This window comes from Molossus molossus, unplaced genomic scaffold, assembly GCF_014108415.1.
Source record: "Molossus molossus isolate mMolMol1 unplaced genomic scaffold, mMolMol1.p scaffold_m16_p_6, whole genome shotgun sequence".
In the NCBI taxonomy this organism is placed as follows: Eukaryota; Metazoa; Chordata; class Mammalia; order Chiroptera; family Molossidae; genus Molossus; species Molossus molossus.
Genome location: NW_023425399.1, coordinates 102330442 through 102350640, shown reverse-complemented (window position 1 = coordinate 102350640; position 20199 = coordinate 102330442). Strand labels below are relative to the sequence as shown.

General features: G+C 38.5%; 1 pseudogene; it reads right to left on the bottom strand.

Annotated features, from left to right (window-relative positions):
* Positions 1-1994: 1994 nt before the first annotated feature.
* On the bottom strand, positions 1995-2484 carry LOC118618190 (annotated as a pseudogene).
* Positions 2485-20199: the final 17715 nt, after the last annotated feature.

The following is a 20199-nucleotide window of genomic DNA, read 5'->3' as shown; positions in this document are numbered from 1 at the left end:
GAATCCTCTAAATTACACTTTAAATGCTAGCCCATATGATGTCATAAAATTTTTTTCTCTTTTCTTTCTTCCCCAAAACTCTCCTATAGAAAGCCCAATTTGTAACCAATACTTAATTTCAGCAAATATCCCCAAGGTAGAAAATAGCCATCAATATCAGCTCTTTAAGAAAAACGCTATCCTTTGTCATACTAAATTAATTCAGTCCTCTTTGCTTCATTAGGTATCTATTATCTTTAACAACAGGATTTTGTTTTTTTGTTTTTGTTTTTTTTTTGCAATGGGAGGGTTGATCTGCTTTTATCTATTTTTTGCTCAGTTTTTTGCACTGGGTCTGCTTCTACCTACTCAGATCAAGAAGCTGGAAAAAAATGTAAAGGCAAAACAGGAGAATGCAAAGGGTAATTTTTATTTTGCTAGAGTGCTTTGAGTTTTATTCCCAGACACATACTATTTTCTTTATTAAAACATGTTTAGGGATGTTTTAATCATAAAATTTTGACAACAGCCTCATTTAATCACTCGGCCTCAGATTTTTATATGTACTTTGGGGATAATCAGGTCCGTCATGGTGTATTATTGTTGTACAAAACTTGGAAATAAAAAATGTGAAAGATGGGAAATTATAAAAGAAAACAATTTGTAAGTTATAAAGCATTGTAAAGATGTTAATGTTGTAATTATGTCTGAACATGTAAATCAGCTACTACAATTTTTTAATGTATTTTGTTTTCTAAAACCACTACTCAAATATAGTTCATTGGGTGAGGACTGAAATTAGACATATTTTGATTGAGACTTGTGAAGCTCAGGAAAACCACCAGAGTCCTCCTACATATGTATTAAATATTCTTATAGCTTCTCTCATGCCTATCACATGTTATATAAGTGATCAAAGTAGAAATTATCTTAACTTACATTTTTGGCAACAAGTTATATTTACATTACTGAGAATGATAAAACTCTTCTAACTTTGGTAGAACATTGATTTCCTGGAGAGAGCAAATTCACTCTGACAAAATTTTGATTACAATACAAATATGTAAGTATTTCTCAAGGACTTGTGATTTCACCACTTTTCTGGGCCTCCAGGTGCCCAGACACTTTAAATAAACCCTAAGCCATCACGTCAGCCTATTTCTGTTTCTTCAATGGCTGTCCTTCCAATTAGTCTTTTTCAGTGTCTTATAGACCATATTTTTACCTTCACTAAGTTTGGCTGATCTATTTAGTCAAATAATTTTTGTATTTTTATTTTTAGGTCAAATAGAATGTTCTGAGTCATTTTTATAACTTCTGCAGTGTCCACTTCTAGGCCTTCTTGATGTCTTATCCCCTTGACCTTAATTCTACTCAGTCATTTCAGCACATTTTCTACTTTATGTATCTCCTCTCCACAAAGTGTGTGTGTGTGTGTGTGTGTGTGTGTGTGTGTGTGTGTGTGTGTGTTTAATAGAGGAACTAGTAAACTAGATTCTTAAGAAATCTTAGTTGAATAAATAATAATAATCTCTTGCATTTTGAGTAGACTAGTCTAGGGCTCACAGCTCTGTCTTATATTACTATTTCATTTCATCCTTATATAAGTTTCCTATACAAAATTGGTTAGAAATACAGATACACTGTTTGATAGTAATTATTTGCTTATTAAAGATTAAAATGAAGAAAAATCTCAAGAAAGAATTTTTAATTTTCATTGTCCAAGTAAACTGGTTTAGAGTTGACAACATTGTCTTTCATAGATGTTAAAATGTAAGAACCCATGGTGCAAAGGCTATTGGAATTTTTGTTTGTTTAGTTTTTATTTCATAATCATAAACTTAACTCTGCAATCCAGCTAGACTTATAAAGGGTAAGGAAAATATGGAACACAATGAACTGTGGTGAGAACATGAAAATTATAGAACATTGCGAGCAGTTGGGGGTGAAGAGGTACTCTCCTGAGCTACAGAAGGAATGATCTGATAGTTAAGATAAACTACAAATCAAATCTATTAGAGTTGTCTGCAGTCAGTAATGGTGATCTTCTTGTTGATCTTGCCGTTCTTACACCCAAAGCACTCCATGGCTACCACAATATTCATGCCATCTTTCACCTGGCCAAAGACCACATACTTGCCATCCAACCACTCAGTCTTGGTAGTGCAGATGAAAAACCGGGAACCGTTTGTGTTGGGTCTAGCATTTGCCATGGACAAGATGCCAGCACCTGTATACTTCAGGATGAAATTCTCATCATCAGATTTCCCCCAATAGATGGACTTGCCACCTGTGCCATTATGACATGTGAAGTCACCACCCTGGCACATAAATCCTGGAACAATCCTGTGAAATCAGGAATCTTTATTATCAAATCCTTTTTCCCCAGTGCTCAGAACATGAACACTGCTATCTTTGGAACTTGTCTGCAAACAGCTCAAAAGAGACGTGGCCCACAGGCTCACATTTGAGGGCGATGCCAAAGAACTAGGTGGGGTTTACCATGGCTGGGGACAGGTGGCTCCGGGCAGCGGCATCTGCAAGTCCAGGGCTATTTGATTTTTTTGTGCTTAATTCAACAAATGCTAGTAGCGAAGTAGATGTGAACTGCTAAAAATGAAAATGACAATTTCAAGTATTATCTGGTCATTTCATGAATGCAAATGGTGGTAGAGGAAACAGCATTTGTAAAATGGCCCCTTATTTTAACCAACAATTTCATGCCCGACCTCTCCCAAGAAACTCACATCATAAATTAAACAATGTGGTGCTAAGCAAATGTCAGCATTGAAACAAATTCCCTAGTACATTCTGTCAACCAGCTGTATCTCTAAGCTATTCCTATGTAGATTTTTTAAATTGTTTTTTTCTTTATTGATTTTTAGAGAGAGAGGAAGGGACAGAGAGAGAGAGAGAGATAGAAACATCGATGAGAGAGAACATCAACTGGCTGCCTTCTGCATGCCCCCCCGTCTGGGGATCGGGCCCACAATCTGGGCATGTGCCCTTACCGGGCATCTAACCAGCGATCTTTTGGGGCATGGGTCTTGTTCAATAGCAGAGCCACCCCAGCCAGGCCCTATGTAGACATTCTTGACCCTTTATTGCATTAGTAACTAACATCTGTGTGGCATCTTTCATTTTCACCTTGTACTTTAGTTTATATTTCTCAGTTAATCTTCTCAGCAATTCTGTACAAGTATTATTCTTTTCATTTCATAATAGAGAAAAATCAAAGCTTATGAAAGTAAAGTGACTTTCTTAAGATTACATGTTAGGATGGGATTTAGAATTTAAACTTGGATAATTGTTCTATAGGAACACAAAAGAAATGTGTATTCTATTATTATTTTTTAATTTATTTAGTTTTTTTATTTTTTATCCTCATCCGAGGATATTTTTTCTTTTTCTTTTTTGTACAGATAGAGTGGGAGGGAGAGAGAGGAAGGGAGAGAGAGAGAGAAACATCGACGTGAAGGGACACATCGAGTGGCTGCCACCCGTACGACCAACCAGGGCCGGGGACAAACTGCAACCGAGGTACATGCCCTTAGCGGGAACCAAACCCGGGTCTCTCCGGACTGCAGGCTGATGCTCTAACTGCTGAGCCAAACTGGCCAGGGCTGTATTCTATTATTGTTGAATGTAGTCTTCCATAATTGTCAATTAGGTCTAGTTGTTTTATAGGTTGTTGAAGTCTTTAATATTCTTAGTGCTTTGTTCTCTGCTTAGTCTCTCAGTTACTGAGCAACGTGTGTTAAATTCTCCAACTATAACTGAAGATTTTTCTGTTTCTATTTTTAGTTCTCAGACCACTTTTTGCTTTGCACATTTTGGGGTTATACTATTAAATGTAAATTTAGGATTGTTTTGTCTTCCTGTTGAAATGACTCTCCAGTAATACTTCGGTCTTGAAGTGCATTTAGTCTGATACTGTATCATTCTGTATCTATGCAATTTATATTGCATCATTGCTCTCCAGAGACTATTGGAATGGGACAGACCTTCTCCAGATGGCAGAACATATCAACTTCAATAATATGTGGATGAGTCATTTATAGAAAATTATAAATTCCAGGTCATATGTTTCCTGGCTTCTAGCACACCACTATCTGGCTTTCAAAACAATCAACTTGAGAATATGAATCATTTGGAAAAGTCAAGTTATAGTTAGAAAGTTAATTTACTGACCCTCAAAATCACATTGCAAATATCAGAGCCAAATAAAAATTACCTTTGAATGGTAAAGTAATCTTAATCTTTACTTTGTTTAAATAGTAGAGCTATTTATTGGCACACACTGTTGAGACAGCATCCGTCATCTGGTTGGAGTTAGACATCTCTGTGGTGACTGAACTAAGCATTTGCAATGGATAGGACTGGACCACCTTTGAGGGCAAAGTCATCTCTAAAGAAGGGAGAAATGGTTGAAAACAGTACTATCTGGGTGCTAAGAGTTTGTATCATACTTCCTATTAATTGTCATCAAAGAGTGGATAGGTGTTCCCAGCCTGCCTAAAGGCCAAGCTACTGCCCAAACAGATAAAAAAAACAAAAGCTAACTCAGGAAATCTTCAACTAGTAAGTCAATGGACATCAAAGTTTATTTAGTACAATTTCAAGCCAGTTGCTTTAGTCCATCAGCGGTCAAGAGAGGATGACAGAAAAATTGATAGTGTCATTTCTTTCTCTGATTTGAACAAAGATTAATGCCTTACATTCATATTTATCCAAAGATTTTAATTCCTATATTTCTTCTCCAGCCACCTAGTTACCAAGTCATGATGGCCCCATAATCATAAGACCTTGGGTAAATGAAAAACAGCAGCTATTCACAGAAATGTTAGGAAAATCCAGCAGAGATGATGAGGAGAGAAAAACTGCTCGCACTGTATTTCTCACCCTAATGTGAGATACCACCTCTCTGCGAAAATGTTCGGTGAATGCTGAATCCCAATTCCACTGTTATGTTTTCACTTATGAAAAATTCAGAGGTTTTTTAGTACCTCTAGGTTTATCGATGGGACTGGCTTTAAACCTGTAATGTTCATTAAACAGCAGCTTCAGACTGAAAGCTCTGTTGGGAGAATGAAGCCTACATGTAATCCATCCACATCTGAAAATTTGAAATGTGGGTTTCAAAATATACAGCAAATGTGGCCATTAATTCAGCTTTTCATCTAAGAGCAAAAGTCAAAGGCAATAAAGATCCAACTTGTTCAATGCATACAGAATGTAGAAGAGAGAATGACTCTCCCTTAAATATGCCTTCATTTGCATTCTTATTAACTGAATGGGATCTTATGGGGATTTTTATATACGGTCAGGTTGGGAAATAGAAACAAATCTTGTCCTGGTTCATCGGATGCATGCTGTTTCCATGCAGTGGAATCATGGTGAATGATTTGGGTCTATAAAGGGCCAATTTCCACAGTGATTCACCAAGAATCTCCCAGGCTGAACTCCAGTGGCTGTGTCAGAGACATAGAATTCCAGATTCTTGATTTCTACATTGGTTATTTGTGTTCTAAAATATCTTGCGTGTGACATTTCTACACAACAACCTGCTCTTCTGATGTCTGAAAGGAAAGAAGTTACCCAGCTGAATGATTTAGGGACTCTTGAGAGGTGCACAGTGTATTAAAGCTGTGTTTATATTCTAGCAAATTATCCTCCCAAATCATTATCGTTTGGTGACATCTGAAGGAAATTGCACATTCATAGAATGTTGATATTAAGGAAAAGTGAATTTCTCTCCTCGTTCTTTTTTTTTTTTTTTTTAAACTTCCAGCATCATTTATTTTTCCTGGAATTTAGATACAATTAACTGTAGCAAGAGAGTGCTCGATAGTATTTAAGCCTCGTTTTATATCCTTTAAACTACACCTCAGTTATTTGTAAACGTCAATTCACATCCCAGTAAAACTGGAAAACTAGAACTTGACATACCAACAAATCTACTCAATATTGATGTAACTACAAAATTTTGTAACACGTGGACTTTAATAACAGAATTTGGCCTTTATAAACTAGCTTACACAAAGTTATTCTTTGCTCATCTGTGCTAATCTATTTAGTGTTACACCAATACCATAGCTTTAACTATGTAAACAGATTCCTCCCCTTAAGACAAAGGGGGGGAACGCAAAAAACCCAAGTTCCCACCCAGAGAAAAAAATGAAGTTAATAGAATCATCCAATTCTGAAGTATCAGCAGCTATAACACCAGAAATAGGTTATGGGCAATGCTGAAGTCTTAGTTACCTAAGTAGTATAACAGTTACAGTGTTGACCAAAAGAACACACAGGTTTCTCCTCGTTCTTCTATCAGACTTCCACTTCCGGTAATTTACTCACCTGTATAAGTCAATGCAAACCTTTCAGTACCAAATGCACCACTTTTTTATCCATTCATCTGTTGATGGGCACTTGGGTTGCTTTCATATCTTGGCTACTGTAAATAAGGCTGTAGTGAACATAGAGGAACATAGATTTTTTTTTTGAATTAGTGTTTGGATTTCTTTGGATAAATACCCAGAAATGAAATTGCTAGGTCATATGGTAGTTCTATTTGTAAGTTTTTTGAGGAACCTGCATACTATTTTCCATGGTGGCCGCACCCACCTGCATTCCCACCAGTAGTATGTAAGGGTTCCCGTTTCTCCACATCCTCGCCAACACTTGCTGTTTGTGGATTTATTTATAGCCATTCTTTTTTCTTTTCTTTTTTTATCATCCTCATCTGAGGACATTTTTCCATTTTTTGTTCAGGTAGAGGGGAGGGAGAGAGAGAGAGAGAGAAACATCGACGTGAAAGGGACACATCGAGTGGTTGCCACCCGCACGACCAACCAGGGCCGGGGACAAACTGCAACCAAGGTACGCGCCCCTAGCGGGAACCGAACCCGGGTCTATTAGGACCGCAGGCCGACGCTCTAACCGCTGAGCCAAACCGGCCAGGGCTATTCATAGCCATTCTGAGGTGATATCTCATTATGGTTTTAATTTGCATTTCTCTGATGTCTACTGTTCTACTTTTGTATATGTGTAAAATTCTTTATAATAACAGTTAGAAAATAATAAGTCTGCATAAAAGAAGCGAGAGTTTGAATTGGTCCTAATGAATAGAAAGTACAGGCCCTAGTTATCATTCTCTGTTATTCTTCTGGGAAAAATAAATGTTATATTGTTAACTCGTCTCATTGTTATTTTCCAGGTCTAAACTTTGTGAAGTTTCCTTTTTGTAACTTCAGTGAATCAATTTGATTTTTCATGAAAGAAAACCAGTAACAAATTGACATAATCTTTCCAGTCTTTTTCCAACTCATCCACAGTCTCAGCGTAAAAAAGTTCATGCAGTATTCTTTTTGTCCCCCAAACCCCCGAACTGGCTCTTTTAGATCAAGACACACATTCATGACTGGTTCATGCATGGCACACTTCCTTTAGTTATTTTTAATAATATAACAAGCACCTACAAACCCATCACTCAAAACAAAACCCATCACCCGGGACCTTGAAGATCATCAAAAACTAGTGATGTGTCTCCTTATCTCAAATGTGTGTCTCTCCCAATACCTACCCAAAATAACTATTATCCTAAATTCTATGCTAATAATTACCCTTTTTATGACAGTTCACTTGCATTCATTTTAGTTGTATTTTTAAAAAATTTATTTATTTTTTGTTACAGATGTTCCTCCTTTTACCCCCAGTGATACCCTTCTCCCAATCTTGCCCAATCCCAGGATTGTTGTCTATGCCCATGGTTACACATACATGCATATAAGTTCTGTGGTTTATCTCTTCACCCCTCTCCTCTGCCCTTCCCCCTCTTCTGAGGTTTGTCAGTCTGTACCCTACTTACATGTCTCTGGGTCTGTTTTGTTCACCAGCTTGTTTTGTTCATTATATTTCACAAATAAGTGAGATCATGTGATATTTGTCTTTATCTGATTGGCTTGTTTTGCTTAGGATACTACTCTCCAGGTCCCTCCACGTAGTCTCAAAGAGTAAGAGATCTTTCTTTCTTACAGCTTCATAGTATTCCATGGTGTATATGTACCACAGCATTTTTTATCCACTCATCTATTGATGGACACTGTTTTCAGATCTTAGTGATTTTAAATAGTGGTGCTATGAACATAGGGGTACATATATTCTTTCTGATTGGTGTTTCAGCTTCTTAGGGTATATTACTAGAAGTGGGGTCACTGGGTCAAATGGCAGTTTCATTTGTAATATTTTGAGGAAACTCCATATTGTTTTCCATAGTCGCTGCACCAATCTGCATTCCCACCAGCAGTGCACTAGAGTCCCCGTCTCTCCACACCCTCGCCAGCACTTGTTTGATGATTTGTTGATGGCAGCTATTCTGATGATTAGTGATGAGCATTTTTTCATATGTCCTGTTTGGAGAGGTGTCTCTTAAGGTCCTCTGCCCATTTTTGAATTGGGTTCTTTGTCTTTCTTTGGTTGAGTTGTATGAGCAGTCTAAATATTTTGGAAATTAACCTCTTATCTGATGTATCATTGGCAACGATGTTCTCCCATACAGTGGGTTGCCTTTCCATTTTGATGGTTGTTTCTTTTGCTGCGCAGAAGCTTTTTAGTTTGGTGTAGTCCCATGTGTTCATTTTTTCCTTGTTTCTCTTGCCTTAGGCATTGTATTAGTGAAAATTCTGCTGTGTGTGATATCTGAAATTTTGTTGTCTACATTTTCTTCTAGGATTTTTATGGATTCATGAGTCACATTTAAGTCCTTTATCCATTTTGAGTTTATTCTTGTGTTTGCTATAAGTTGGTGGTCTAGCTTCATTGTTTTTGTACATAGCTGTCCAATTTTCCCAACACTATTTATTGAAGAGGTTGTCTTGATTCCACTGTATACTCTTTCCACCTCTGTCAAATGTTAATTGAGCAGATATTAATGACTTGGGTCATTTTCTGGGTTCTCTGTTCTGTTCCATTGATCTGTATGCCTGTTCTTGTGGCATTACCAGACTGTTTTGATTACAGTGGTTTTGTAATATAATCTGATATCCAGTATTGTGATTCCTTCTACTTTTTTCTTCTTTTTCAAGATTGCTATGGCTATTTGGGGTCTTTTTGGTTCTATATAAACTTTTGGAGTATTTGTTCTAGTTCTGTGAAATACGTTGTTGGTATTTTGATGGGGATTGCATTGAATAAATAGACTGCTTTGGGTAGTATGGACATTTTAATGATGTTAATTCTTCCAATCCATGAACAAGGTATATGCTTCCACTTTTAATAACTTCCTCTATTTCTTTTTTTAATAACCTGTAGTTTTCTGTGAATAGGTCCTTTACTTCTTTGTTTAACTTTATTCCTAGGTATCTTAATTTTTTTTGCCACAATTGTGAATGGGATTTTTTTCTTTTAGTTTCTCTTTTCGTGAGTTCACATTTTAGTTTTTTTATTTTTAAATCCTCAACTGAGGATTTTTTTTTCTATTTATCTTCAGGTAGAGTGGGAGGAAAGGAAGGTGTGTGTGTGTGGGGGGGGGGGGGAGTGGGAGAGAAGCATCCATGTGAAAGAGACACATCGACTGGCTGCCTCCTGCACAGCCCCAACCAGGGCCCGGGACAAACCACAATCAAGGTACGTGCTCTTGACTGTAATCAAACCTGCAACTCACTGGTCTGAGGACCGACAATCTAACTGCTGAGCCAAACCAGCCAGGGTTAGTTGTTTTTAGGTTAATAAAATGGTTATTAGGTGACAATATGTTGGATCCTACTTTTGTTCCTTTAATCGTACATCACTATGATCCACACATATTTTTGGGTCACCCTGTAATTTATTTATTCAGACCATCATATAATATGTCATTGCATGAATACTCTCCATTTATCCATCTAGTCTCTGACTGATGGGCATTTGGGGTTTTTTCTGGGGTTTCATTATCATCAAAGATACTGTGACTCATCTTGTACATAGCTCCAGTTGTACAAGCTTGAGAGTTTTTCCTGGGTATATTCTGAAGAATAAAACTGCTGAATTTTAGGGGATGAGAACCTTCCCCCTCACTGACCTTTCCTGCAGGAACGCAGCTTCATACTTGAATCAGGAAGGTGACAATACTATGCTTTGTCATGCTTTGTCTTTGGCTCTTTCTCCAGCTCGTTTTTCCAGCCCTGTGGTAATCTAAGGGATTTGTTTTCACAATTAGTGCTTTGGAACAATTGAAGAAAAAGCACTAGCAGACTTATTCTGAGCTTGGAGAGCTTCAGACATCTTTAATTGGCACAACTTTTGCAGTCAAAGAGATGGAAATTTGCTAACTACTTGCATTTCTTTTGGGTGTGTAATCAAGAAGAAAATGACCTTCCTCTTCATGTATACAGACATCACGTCTATACCAACTTTCATTTTAAAACATAATATTGAAACAAATTCATCTTGATCTTTTTTGATGCTGTATTCACTGTTCCTCCCTGCTTTATTTTTGAGAGGAACAAGATTTTAAAATCAGTAACACTTGGGGGGCTACTGATGTTTGTGAATCTCTTTAAGCTAAATTCTTCTTCTATTTTATGACATGAGCAAAACTACTTGAGGAAATTAATAATTTGCCCTGAATTGAATGAGAAATCAAGTAAGGAATGTAGGATCGTCCCCCATTTGCAAAATGTCTATACTGCATGCTTACCTTCTGTTAACAATCATCTCTGGAATCAGGTGCTGGCTGGGTAACATGCGGGAATTTTTTTCTCTTTATTTTAATCAGGGGAAGAGAACATGAGCACTTGAAAATTCATAGTATTAACAGTCTAATTAGAGTTCCTTAAATGCTGTTTTAAATTAGGATAATTTTAAATTATTGGATGTGACAACTCTATAAACATAAAATACTTTAATTAGAGACTTGTTTGTGTGAGAAAAAAATAATCCACTCAAAGCATCAGCCTGTCACCCTGTATTAGCTTCCAATAGTCACGAATTTGCACTGGACACCAGAATCTTAGCAATGAGTCTAAACCCATCCGCCTCTCTCAGCAATTTCATTATCACCTGTTTGTGGCCAAGTCTCTACCCTTTAAAAAAAAAAAACCCAGGGCAACAAATTCAAATTGAATTCTCATTCAAATTCATAGCAACTTGCAGTGTTTCTGAATTTGCTTAATGTTATTGCTAAGCACAGTCCTTCGGGGCCTTCATAAATATCATGCCATGTTACTGATGAAATGAAGCCCGTGTCAGTAGTTCAGCCTCAGAGAGTGTTACAATAAACAAAAACAGAATCCCGAACTCTCCCTCAAGTATCTATTAACCTTTTAACATCACTTTCTCCTTTTAGAATCTGATGAAAGCCTAGTTCTTTCCCTTGATCACGCACAAAAAATCCATAACCACAAAAAAGTTTGGGTACATAATCAGAAGACTGGTGTCGCTCCCGATGGTCACACCCGTCTGCCCTCTTTTGATCCACACGCTCAAAGTTAAGAGCCCGGTTAAGGTTCAGTTTCTGTCTCCTGTGCGATCAAATGTTCATCCATCTGTAAGTATGTTTGGCACCCACTCTGCCAGGCGCTGGGAGCACAGCCGAGAGCACGGTTAGACCTGGTCCCTGCTCACGAGGCTCAGAATCATGGGGGAGCAGATCGGAGCCAATTGACCAGGCCAGCAATGTGGAGTAGGGACTTGGGGAGCAGAACAAAGGGAGAAAGACTGAGAGCTATGAGAGCCGAGGAATGGGGATGCGACCTGATCAGGCAGGTTGGAGGAGACTTCCCTGAGGTCGTGACAAGGGAGCGGAGGTCTGGGAACCGCACGGTCGGTAGATCGGCTGGCAGCTGTGTCCTGTCCCAGCTGTGTCCTGTCCCAGCTGTGTCCTGTCATAGCTACTTTTGCTTTTCTTTGTGCGCATCCATTTCCCCAGTAGTAGTGTTTTCTCTGGGTCCTTCCAGTGAAACGTGACCTGTCGCAGGCGGTGTTGGGGACCCCGCACATCCGCCGTGTGGGAGATGAGTCCAGCTGAGAAGGCAGACCAGCAGAGTAGCATGCACAGTGCTGACTCATTGGCTGTAAAGGGACAAGGACACAGATCTTCGGGGAACCTGGAGTGTGACCCTAACTCGTTCTGAAGGCCAAGGGAGGCTCCTAGAGAAAAGTAATATATAAGCCAAGACCCAAAGGGTAAGAATGAATGGGGTAAATAGTTTCAGGTAGAGAAAATGGCACTTATTAAGACCCAGAGAAAACAGAGTATGGCTCACTTAGGGGACTGCAATGTAAGTTTCTTCCCTTTTTGACCCTGTCTTTAATTAGAAATTGCTAATAACTGTTGGGTTTAAGACAGACCATTCCAACTTACTGGGCCCTCATTTTCTTATGTACAGATTAGAAGTTAGAAAATTTTATTTCTATGGCCATATTAGCACTTGATTATACACACACACACACACACACACACACACACACATATCTTATGGTAGATAATGTGTCAGATATTTTTGGTATTTCTAATACTAATACTTGTGGGTATTCATAGGGCAATCATGAATACCCAATAGAAGTAGAATAAATTGATTTATTGATTAAAATCTATTTTTGGAATGATTGGTATAAAAAAAAACCCTAGAAACATATATCAATTAGATATAGCTCCTTAATTTTCAAAAACAGCTTTAATAATATATTATTTATAGACCGTAAAATTCACTATTTTATTTTTATATTATTGAAAGTATTATAAATGTCCCCTCACCGCATTTTTCCCCATTGACCTCCTCCTCCTCACTCCTACCCACCTCCTGCTTTCCCACATTAATGTCTGTGTCCATTGGTTGTGCATATATGCATGTAAGCTCTTCGGTTTATCTCTTCCCACTCCCCATCCCCCAGCTCCCCAGCCCTCTGAGGTTTGTCGATCTGTTTCCTACTTCCATGACTCTGAATGTATTTTGATCAACAGTTTATTTTGCTCATGATAAACCATAAATAAGTGAGATCATGTGGTATTTGTCTTTTTCTGACTGGCTTATTTTGCTCAGCATAATATTCTCCTGGTCCCTCCATGTTGTTTTAAAGAATAAGAGATCTTTCTTTCTTATAGCTGCATACTACTCCATTGTGTGCATATACCACAGCTTTTTTATCCACTCATCCACTGATGGACATTCGGGCTGTTTCCAGATCTTAGCTATTGTAAATAGTGCTGCTATGAACATGGGGATACATATATTTTTTCTGATTGGTGTTTCAGGCTTCTTAGGATATATTCCTAGAAGTGGAATCACTGGGTCAACTCCTAGCAAAATGTACTATTTTAAAGAGTGCATTTCAGTGGCTTTTTAGTGCATTCACGGAGTTGTACAACCATTACCCTTGTCTAATGTTGGCATATTTTTATTCCCTCAAAGAGAAACTTCATCCCCATTCGCAGTTACTCCCAATCCTTCCCTTCTCTAGTCCCTGGAAACCACTAATAGGATCTACTTTCTGTCTCTATGAATTTGCCTTTCTAGACATTTCTTTTAAAGAAATAATGCTGATATGAGCATGTGCATACATTTTTTGTGTGTGTATGGACATGTATTCTTAATTTTCTTGGCTATATATTTAGGAATAGATCCTTTACTTTTTCTTTATTTATTTCGAAATGTAACAGTTCATTGTTTAAAAAAAAATCAAGCAGTATAGACTTGTGCATAGTGAGGAGTGAATGTGTCTTTTCACCAGACCCTGAGCTCATTGCACTTAGGTCACCCATTAACATTTTATTCTCTCTCAGTCGGAAACTTTTTCTGTTTATTTTTCATACATCAAATTATACTATACATTTCAGTTTATAATCCATTTTTTTCTTGTTCTTGTCCACATATTGAGACATCTTCCCATTTTGATATAAGAAACTACCTCCTTGCCCTGGCCGATTTGGCTCAGCGGTTGGAGCATCGGCCTGCGGACCAGAGAGTCCTGGGTTCGGTTCCCGCTAGGGGCACATACCAAAAAGAAAAGAAACTACCTCCTTCTTTATGATGGCTGTCTAGCTTTCCATAGTCTAGATTAGGAGTCCCCAAACTACTGCCAGAAGGCCAAATCCTACCTTCCACCTGCTTTTGTAGATGAAGTTTTATTGAACACAGCCATGCACATCTGTTTACATATTTCTATAGTTGTTTTTATGATACAACAGCAGAAGTGAGCAGTTACCACCCACAACATATGGTTCACAAAATCTAAAATAGTGACCATTAGGCCTTTTATATAAAAAGTTTGCTACCCCTGAAGAAGAACCATAATTAATTTAAACATTCTACACTAATATTTTCCATTTTTCACTACTATAAACAGTACTTCAGTGAACATATCTGCACATACATGATTGCATCAGTGGTAGAGTAAGCATTTGTCTCGTATTTCTAAGAATAGAATTGCCGTAAAAAATATGCACTTTTAACATTTCAGCAAACACAATGATTTTGTCTTGAAAAGGTTCACTGATTTTCTTTCCAACAACAGTGTATAAAATGTGTCTTTACATTCTCCTCAATAATAAATACTACAATCCTTCAGTCAGTTTCCAAACTGAAGATTATTTAGTTTTTTCCATGACCTGCCTTCCTTTATTGTGTATTTGGATCTATTGAATTATTAAGGCCTTTAACTGTCCCTCATATGACAAATATTTTCTTCTATTTCTTTATGTAAATGTTAACTATTTTTTAAACTTTTGCCACATAGAAGTTTAAAAACTTAAGTGGTTGATTTGTCAATATTTCCCTCTAAAAACTTTGAACCTGCTAATTGGATTAGATCATGGAATTATTTTTTTTTCTTTTTCATCTTTTATAATCTAGTCCAAGATCATACAATAACTGTATTTTAAAATTTTAGATATTCATATATAATTCATTTTTATGTCAGGTGTACAAAAAGAGGCAAATATAGATTTTCTAAATAGAAAATTATATCATCTGCAAAGAAAATTTGATCTCTTTTAAAAAAAATATTCATATCTTTTTTTCCTTTACATGTCTTATAGCATTGGCTGTATCTTTCAGAACAATGCTGAATAATTCTGGTGAGTCTGATCATCCTTGTTTTGTTCTGACTTGAATGGAAATGCTTCTAATATTTCCATAAAATTTACTGTAACTTTTATTAAGAAAGTTGTCTTCTCATTTTACCTCCTTAAAAGATTTTTTAAATAAGGAATAAATACTGAATTTTATCAAATATTTTTCTATTATCTATTGAGAAGATGGTATAGTTTTTTTTCTTAATTTTGTGTTGGAAATAACACTAATTAATTCCTTAATGTAAAACTATTCTCGCATCCCTGGAATAAGACCTACTTCCCTGAGCTTTATTATTCTTTTAATACAGTCAGTTTATTATCAGATTTAGGTTTGCTCATCTGTATTATTACATAAGATGGTTCTGTACTATTCTTTTGTTCTGCTATTTTCTTTCTTTTTTTTTTTTTTTGGTTTTAGGAAAATCTTAGCCTTGAGAATTTCTTGGAAAGATTTCTATCTTCTTTTTCACACTCTGAAAAGATTAAGTAGCCTATGTCTCATCCTTAAAATCATCCTGGCTGGATTTCATTTTGGAAGTCAAGGTATGTCTCAGATATGTGAGTGAACGTTCTGTTCAAACACACTGCTTTTTTTCTACTTGTAATTTGTCCAAAGACAATTACACTGAGAAAGAAGTTCACATCTAGCAAATCCTCCAGGTATCAGGTCACACCTTCCATAGAAGGCAGTGGGGAGTTACCAGTAACAAATACTGGTTTTTGTTTTTTTTTCTCCTCTTTTTCTGTAACATGCTGAAATTTAAACCAATGCATTTATTATTTTTTTGAACAAGAGTGAACATGTGTTTGAGTGCAATTTACCTTTAGCATATTCAGGCACATCTGGAATCTGGAGTTAAACAGCATCATGTTTCTAGCTCATTTCAGTGAGGTGTGAGCCTCCCTTTGGAGATTCAAACTTTAGCCAGCTTCCCAGCTAACACACCCATTAATTACTTTCTGCTGAGAGTAGATCTTTATCTCCATTTATTTATCTAGTTTCTTACCTCTTCTAAGACATAAAATAGGTCATTTACCCACCCCACCCCCCACCAGTTTGGTTGGAGAATGTTGCTATATAATTTTTTTTTTTTTCATTTTGGACTGATCCATATACAAACTTGATTATTCCATTGATATTTGAAAATAAAAAGGCTTGTTTATACTAGCCAGCTACGTCCGAATGGCCGACCATCATGTTTTCAGCAAATTTAAGGGACAGTCTGGTGACCAAAGAAACAAAGTCTTATTCCAAAATGGCATTTGCTTACAGAGCCATAGCCCCCAGAATTAGACTGTCCTAATTTTTCCTGCTGAGCCTATTGCCTAGCTGCCCACTGGACCTTGTTCCATCTGTAACTCCTGACTCCTCTGGCCTGTTGTTAGCACAATATTAACCTGTATTCTTCAGAATTCTATTTACTGATTGGACTGTCAAATTTATGTGTTTGTCTATACGTTAATTATCTGTCTCTCCACTGAAATGTTAGCACTGTGAGACCAGGGTTTTTCTCAATCTTATGCTCCATTGTATGACCAATGTCCAGATCACTAGAGCATTTAAGAAGTGAATCTAGGGCTAATGGAAGGATCTGGAGGCCCAGCATTAGCTTCCCCCAGAGGGGTCTTCATATCACAATGGGGTCCCTGAGATCTCTTCCTGGGAAAGGCAGGTCATAACTCCCCTAAGACTTGCAGGTGGGACTTCCCAGGCAGGATTTGGGGGGATGTTACCTGTCAAAGTTTTTGAGGGTCAGTGGGAGCTTTCTTAAGGAATTTACTTTAAAGAGAAAGAAGGACATCTGCAGTCAGCCCACGAGTCCTTGAAAAGTGGCCTGTCATCTTTACCTACCTGCTCACCCACTGTGCTGAGGTGCAGCTTGTGAGCGCAGGAGTAGTCGTTGGCATCACATAATCAGAGGTGTGATTATGACAGGGAACATCCCATACTTGTCTTTGATTGCTTGGGTTAGCTTAACCTCAATTAAGGAAATGGAACATTCACCTGATGAATTCAAGGAGGGCAGCTGGAGCTGCCACAGCTGTCTGGGATGCCAGGTGGAGGAAGGAAATTTAGACCCAAGTGAGAACAACATCTCAGTTAGCAAATACGCCATCTGCTCGTCTGTGACTGGGTTTAAAAGGAGGCACTTTAACTGTTTCAGGGAACAGCTATTGGGAGTCAAGTTACTTGCAAGAGTGTGAATACATTTAAAGGGGATGGTTTACAACACCTAAGGCAAGAGAAACAAAGGAAAAAATGAACACATGGGACTACATCAAACTAAAAAGCTTCTGCACAGCAAAAGAAACAACCATCAAAACGGAAAGGGATCCCACTATATGAAAGACCATAATCACCAATAATGCATCAGATAAGGGGTTAATTTCCAAAATATATAGAGTGCTCATACAACTCAACAAAAGGAAGTCAAAGAACCCAATTAAAAAAATGGGCAGAGGACCTAAATAGACACCTCTCCAAACAGGATATAGAAATGGCAAAGAGGCATAAGAAAAAATGCTCAACGTCACTGATCATCAGAAAGATGCAAATTAAAACAACTATGAGGTATCACCTCACACCTGTCAGAATGGCCGCCATCAACAAATCATCAAACAAGTGTTGGCGAGGATATGGAAAAAAGGGGACTCTAGTACACTGCTGGTGGGAATGCAGACTGGTGCAGGCACTGTGGAAAACACTATGGTGTTACCTCAAAAAGTTAAAAATGGAACTGCCATTTGATCCAGTGATCCCACTTCTAGAAATATACCCTAAGAAGCCTGAAAAACTAATCAGAGAAGAATATATGTACCCCTATGTTCACAGCAGCACTATTTACAATAGCTAAGATCTGGAAACAACCCAAGTGTCCATCAGGAGATGAGTGGATAAAAAAGCTGTGTTACATGTACACAATGGAATACTATGCAGCTGTTAAGAAACAAATATCTCTTATCCTTTGAGATGGCATGGAAGGACCTGGAGAGTATTATGCTAAGCGAAACAAGCCAAGCAGAGAAAGACAAATATCACATGATCTCACTTATTTGTGGAATATAATGAACTAAACAAGCTGATGAACAAAACTGACCCAGAGACATAGAGGTGGTATACAGACTGACAAGCCTCAGAGGAGGGGGTGGGGTGGGGGGGAGATAAACCACAGAACTTATATGCATGTGTGCATGACCAATGGACACAGACAACAAAGCTGGGGATGGGGTGGGGGGAAAGGGGAGGAGGGTGTCAGTGGGGGAAAAAGAGAAATGTCTGTAACAAAAAACAAATTAAAAAAAAAACAGTAAAAAAAAAAAAAAATAAAGGGGATGGTTTACTCTCCTTCCGCTGACGAGCAGGAAAAGAACATGGAGCTGTGTGAGCGTATGCAACCTTCTCAAGGCTCGCTAGACACCTGTCCAGAGGCAGTAAGAGCGGTCTCCGTTTCAGGAGGGAAGCTAATGCAGCCAAGTCCAAGGGGTGGTCTGTGTGATATAACACAGAATGTTGGGGAGGGAGGAAGGAATACGCAGGTGGCGTCAGTTACCCCTGGAGAAAGTAATGAACAAACGGTAGTGCCGTGTTCATGTTGCTCCGTTGCTACGTGTTGCTGCTCAGCCGTTTGGAGTGGGATTTGCCACCTGAACCAATGGATTCACATGTTGATGCAGCTAATTTGTTTTGCTTGTTTTGTGTCACCTACTATGCATTTAGCCAAATGCTTGAGTATAAAAATAAAGCTTTGTGCTAGGCCCTGTTAAGGATACAGGATGAAGAAGATAAGTTCCTGTTATCACATGTTTAGCCCGGTGGAGGAATCAGACCTGAATAAGTCATTTCATACACAGTCCGATTTGGGTAAATCCCAGGAGAGGTCCTTCTCCTTGAGTGCTTTGGGGTGGTCTGAATCTGGGCTAAAGAGGGTGATGCGACTCCATCCTTTGTCATTTAACTTATATATTCCATACTGAACTTTTTAACAGACTTCAACTTATCTAACTCCCAAGTTCTCAGTTTTAACAGCTATAAGAGAAAATAGGGAGGTTCTGGGGAAAAGGAAGATGACTGTCTTTGTTGGCAGGAAGGGGAAGGCGAATTGGGAAGTGGGCTACAGAGGGTTACTTATGTAGGGAGAGGAGCTAATACAAATGAAGAAAAGTGAGTTTAAAGCCATTAGTCCTCAGGTGGCTGCTGGGGAAACAGCAGTGGTGTGAAGGAGACCTGTGGGGTGAGCCAGGAGGCGTGTAGCCCAGAGAGGTGAGGAGTTACAGCGGGGAGGAGTGGGGCTCTGATCAGTTCTGTCTTGGGACCCGCCTAGCTCATATTAATGTCTTTCTCCACTGGCTCACAAGCTAGTATGGAACTGACCAATGTATGCACTCAAGTGTACTGAGCTCTGTTTTGAAAGTTTAGAATCTGGTGGCAAGCTGGTGACCAGGTGGGCATGGGGGTTCCTGATCCTTGGGGAGCCCTGCTTGTGGGAACCACAGTAGCCCAGTAGACCATAAAGAGCTGTCTCCAGCCTTCCTTCCCTGGGAAGGATTTTCTGTTCTATTTGTATAATCCTCACATTCTGTCTTTGTTCGCTGTGTTTGCTTTCTGCTCCCGTGAGTGGTATTTTCTGTGCTTTGGTCACGGAGGTAGTTTCTGTAAACTTGTTTCTGTTGTCAGACCAAAGTCTGAGCTGAAAATGAATCTCCCTTTAGGCTGAAATATGGATGCTGTGTTTTCTTCTGTGCAGCACTTTTAAGCCATTCTCTTGTCAACAGCCCATCCAGAGTTGACTATTTATCCCATTTTCTTTCCACTTCCATCTGGCCACATTTGGAAAGTCAAATGTTTATAGATACAGAGAAAGGCAGGAGTAGCAGAGGCTTACACACTCTTCCCAGCCCGTCTTCCCATGCTTTGTGCTCCGTTCTCCGATGTGGAGAGAGAACAATGACAAGGGAGACATGACCCAGGCGCCTGGCTGAGCTGTGGTGTACGAGGTGTGTTCGCCTCCGTAGTTCATCCCAGGGATTCTCAGACTTTAGTCTGCATCAGAATCACGAAAGGGCTCATTAAGACAGAGATTGCTGGGCCCTGCCCCAGAGTTTCGTATTCAGTTTGGAATGAGGCAGAGTCTGAGGATTTGCATTTCTAGTAACTTCCCAAGTGATGCTGC